The sequence below is a fragment of the Crocuta crocuta genome, unplaced genomic scaffold (assembly GCF_008692635.1).
Source record: "Crocuta crocuta isolate KB4526 unplaced genomic scaffold, BGI_CrCroc_1.0 scaffold466, whole genome shotgun sequence".
NCBI classification, from domain to species: Eukaryota; Metazoa; Chordata; class Mammalia; order Carnivora; family Hyaenidae; genus Crocuta; species Crocuta crocuta.
This window is the reverse complement of record NW_027529672.1, coordinates 8,618,963-8,623,567: the sequence shown is the minus strand read 5'-3', so window position 1 is coordinate 8,623,567 and position 4,605 is coordinate 8,618,963.

Genomic DNA, 4,605 nt, shown 5'->3' with positions numbered 1-4,605 from the left:
GCGGGCCAACCTCGCAGCGCCCGCTCTCGCCCCTGCTTCCTCTGTCTTGGCAGCGCCCCCCGCCGGCACCTGTGACCGCCCCGCCCGACGCTCTCCTATCCTGTGGTCGTGCCCCTGCTTCCAGGACCCGTCGCTGACGCCCCCTGCCCCCGAGCTTGCAGCTCTGTTGCTTTTCTCTAAGTAAAGATTCATATCCACCTGGGTCTCTGGTTTCTCCTGAGCATCCTTGGTCCCGCTGAGCTTTTTCCTGCCCTCCCAGCCCCCGTGTGGGGGAGCACCCGCACCGGGCTCCCCTCTATGCTCAGGTGGACCCTCGAAGCATGGCGGAGAGCAGCAGCCACCGTGGGGGGCAAGGGGCAGTGAGACGGCCCTGGGACGCGAGGTTCACGCAGGGAGAGGGGGAGTCTCTGTACAAGGCTCAGGATGGACGGTCCACCGCTCCACTGGCTGCAGAGGAGCAGGCTCACCTCTATCCAGGAGACCCTCGGGGGCCTGGGCTCCATCCCTGACAGCTGCTTAACCCCGCATCCAGTGTGGCCCCTCCACCTCCTGCTGCTTGGCCTGGTCCCCAGGCCCCATCACAGGAGCCTCTGACCCCCACCTGTTCTGGACAAGCACCCACATGTGGCTCCTGCCCCAACCGCCTCGCAGAGGTACAAGTCACTGAAGAAATAAGCAAATGCGTGGTTGCAAGGGGCCGTGGGCCTCTGAAGAGGGGATGTGAGCCCATCCCTGTCTGAAAGGGCTCCCCACTCCTGGAGCACCCGTCTCCCATTCCCTTGGAGCTAGAGGGGCGGTGGGAGGTCTGAGGGTGTTGGAGACTCTTCGCCCAGCGCCGGCATGCCCCGCCCGCCCCGGGACAGCACTCCCAGGCCCAGGTCTGCTCCCACCAGGTGAGAGGCGAGCTCAGGGCCTAGCACTAAGGGCTGGGGGGTAGGGATGACAGCCTTGGGGGCTCCTGCAGCCAGAAGAACCAGGAAAGAGACGGGCATTTTCTGCACTGAGCAGTGTCGGGTGACAGAGTCAGAGTCCCTGGGGGGCCATCCTTGGCTCTCGTGCTGTCCTGTGGGGGGACACGGAGCTGGGTGCTCAGACTGAGTGTGGGGCCCTCACCATCTGGCCTCCAGCCCAGGGAGGTAAGGTGAGGGGTCTGAGTGGCTTTGGACAGCAGGCAATGACCAGGAAGTGGATGAGACAGGTGTCTAAAGGAAGCCATGGACACGCTGGAGGCCAAGCGGGGGGTGTGCGAGGAGCAGGGCTTGATCTCACGACCCTGCGATCAAGACCTGTGTCAAAGTCAGGAGCCGGATGCTTAACAGACTGGACCACCCAGGCGCCCCTCCATTGACAATTCTTGTCTGAATCAGTAATACTGTATTTTCCAAGTGGCAATGACCTAAACGCAGCATTTTTTCTACACTTAGTGGTTGACATTCTAATGGCTTACTGTACAGGAAAGATTTCCCTTGTCCCCCTTTACTCAGTCACCTATTTACGTCAGCGTGACCCGTAGACTCCCGCTTTGTTCAACAGGCTGCAATTCGTTACCACCACTATCATTTCTTATGTTCGCCTGTGCCATTCCTGGCTGGCGGGAGTCAGGCTGCCGACGTGCCCTCAGCGGTCTCGAGCGCTTCCTGACTTTGTGGAGCAAAGATGCTCGAAGCCCCTCTTGTGCCACCAAGATCTGGGTGCGGGTGCGGGTGCGGCTTCAGGCAGGCTCGGGTGTGATCCATACACTCACACAATCATCCGCACACAGTCTGTATTTCCCCCCTCTCTCTGAGTGCACCTGTACACCTGTGCATGTGTGTGCAAGTGTCTATACGTGTATAGACACAAACCACATTTAATCTACACAGTATATCCGTACAGGATCTATGGACTATGAGCGCATACACAACATGTGTGAGTCTCCATGAGTTCATAGTGATACTTCCAATCCCAACCCACAACCCCACGGTTTATTCCAGTTCCCCTTTCCTTGCTAATAACTCCATCTTCCACCAGGGAGAAAACTGGCTCCTTTTTTCCCTCCATATACTTATTTGCTGAGTCTTAGAACAAACTGGAGCCCTTTTCAGAACTGACATTCTGAAATGCCCGGACACAGGCAAGCATGCAAACTAGAGTCTGGTGCCCGCTTAGCGTTCTTTCTTTAATTTGGGGATTTATAGCCAAAATGCTGTGTTCAAGTGTTGTGGTTTGTTCTTCACACCAGAGTGGCTGTGTTATTCCTCTGCAGCACAGCGGGACTGCTTAGTACTGTTCGTACTGCCTGCACTGTTTGAGGCTCCTTCCCCCATTTGGTTGACTTCATTCTATTATTTTTTAGTATGTAAAACATGAACATGGCTCCAAGTGGCAGGTGAGCTAAGTCGCCGGCTCCCTCCCACCCCTGAGGGAGATCAATCTTTGTTACCATCTCAGCCTATCTGTGGATCTTTTTGTGCAAATAAGCAGATGCGTCTGCATTTTATTTCTATTTGACATTTTTCACTATAAGGATTTCTTTTCCCCAAACAACCAAATCTCATTCCCCAGGACCAGCCGGGTGTCCTGGTGTTCAGAGCTATGACACTCGTCCCCAGAGCTGGCACAGACCCCACGAGTGAAGGGCTCGGCCCCATGAGCCTGCTCCCGACTCCGATGCTGGTCACAAATATAGGACTCTCAGGCCACGGGCATTTCTCTTCAACTCAACTACAAATTTGGGAGATCCCCTCTTCAGATTTGATAACTGAACAGAAGTACCCACAGAACTCAGAAAGGCACTTGTCAGATTACTGGTTTATTATAAAGCGTACAAATCAGGGACAGCCAGATGCAAGCGGCACCAGGCCAGGTGTGGGCCGAGGAGCAGGGAACTTTCCTGCACCTGCATGTTCAATCTGCAAGTCCTGGGAATCTCCGTGCTCCACAGTTCTTCTAACCACTGCTCAGTCCCCTCCCTCCCAGGGGTCAGGAGTGCTGGGGAACACCACCCTCTGTCAAGCAGCCTGCACCCCAGGGTTATCCAGGGACTACACTGAGCTATCTCATCAGCATAAACTCAGGTGTTGTTCTGAGCGACAAAAGACACCCCTGTCACTCAGGAAATGCCAAGGGTTTCAGGAGCTCTACACCAGGACCCAGGACAAAGGCCAAACACATCTGATCCGAGCACATTGGCTTAACACACACAGAAACTCATGCTGCACGGTGCGCATGCACGGTCCGCATTCTCGTCAGCGCCGCTGGTAGCATGCGCTGCTCGACCACACAGGGCTGCACATGGCTTTACAGTACTTTGCCGCAATTAATAATTTGTGTGTGTGTGGTCTGTGCTGTGAGTGGCCTTGCTGGGTTAAAATTTTGTCATTTATAAAATTGTAACATTTTCCAATTTATAATTATAATTTTTTAAAAAAATTAGGTTTATTTATTTTTGAGAGACCAAGCACAAGCGGGGTAGAGTCAGAGAGAGAGGGAGACAGAGAACCTGAAGCAGCTCCAGGCTCCGAGCTGTCAGCACAGAGCCCGACGCGGGGCTCGAACCCACGAACTGTGAGATCGTGACCTGAGCGGAAGTCGGACGCTTAACCGACTGAGCCACCCAGGCGCCCCTATAATTATAAATTTAAACCATCGTCAGGGAACAAGAAATCCTGTCTTCTAGCTGGAGTGAGAACCAAACTGACATGAGGCAGATTAACAGGAGAAATCCAAATTAATGACACATGTACAGGAAATCCACATAGACCTGGAAATTCCGAAGACAGGAGGCAAAACGAGGTACACGTGTCGTCCTGAACCCAGGAGAAGGGGGTGGGAGTCTGGGGCGTCTGACGGAAGGGAGGCGTTTCAGTGTGACAAGAGGAACAGATGGTTGGTAATTAGATGTTTGCCCTCCCAGACAGAGGAGTCACTCCGATAAAACATCTCTCTTAATATCCCTTATTCTGGGAAGGACCCCCAATTTAGATCCGTCCCTGTGGTGAAGGAAAGGACATTTCTCTGGAGCCCACAGGGTCTCAAGTGTCTTCAGCTCCAAACAATCCACAAGCTGAAGCGGCATATTCCGGAGAGGTCTGTCCTGAACCTCACCGGGTTCCCAAGCTTTAAAGCTCCATTTAAAAGCTTGCTTCCAAATCTAGTAACTTTTGTGTTAGTGTGTCTTCACTCATTCTTTAACTTAAGCATTTGATATATACTCAGTCTCTAGCTGTTAAAAGATTTCACAAACGTAATAAGCGCGATTAATTAGATGCCCTGGGTATTTCAAGGTCTAACCGTAAGTTGGTACATCTGATTCTAACCTCCAAACAAAACTGTTAGGAACGTTTGTACACTGCTCACCGTCTGAAACTTCAGAGTCAGGGTCAGTCCATCAGATCTTAAACTCAAATCCTCTCACTTATTCTAAAACTAAAACTTTAGATTATGGACATAACTTTCAACCCTTCACTTAAAACTAGCCGCTTATGCTACATGAGCAGCAAGCAGCACAACTGTAGGACCCGATGCTCCCAGGACTTGCGGGCGAAGCCTCGCTGCGCCGCCCGCACAACCGCCCGGGCGCCCCGTCCGGCCCGGGGCGCTGCCGCCCTGCCCCTGCCCTGGTGC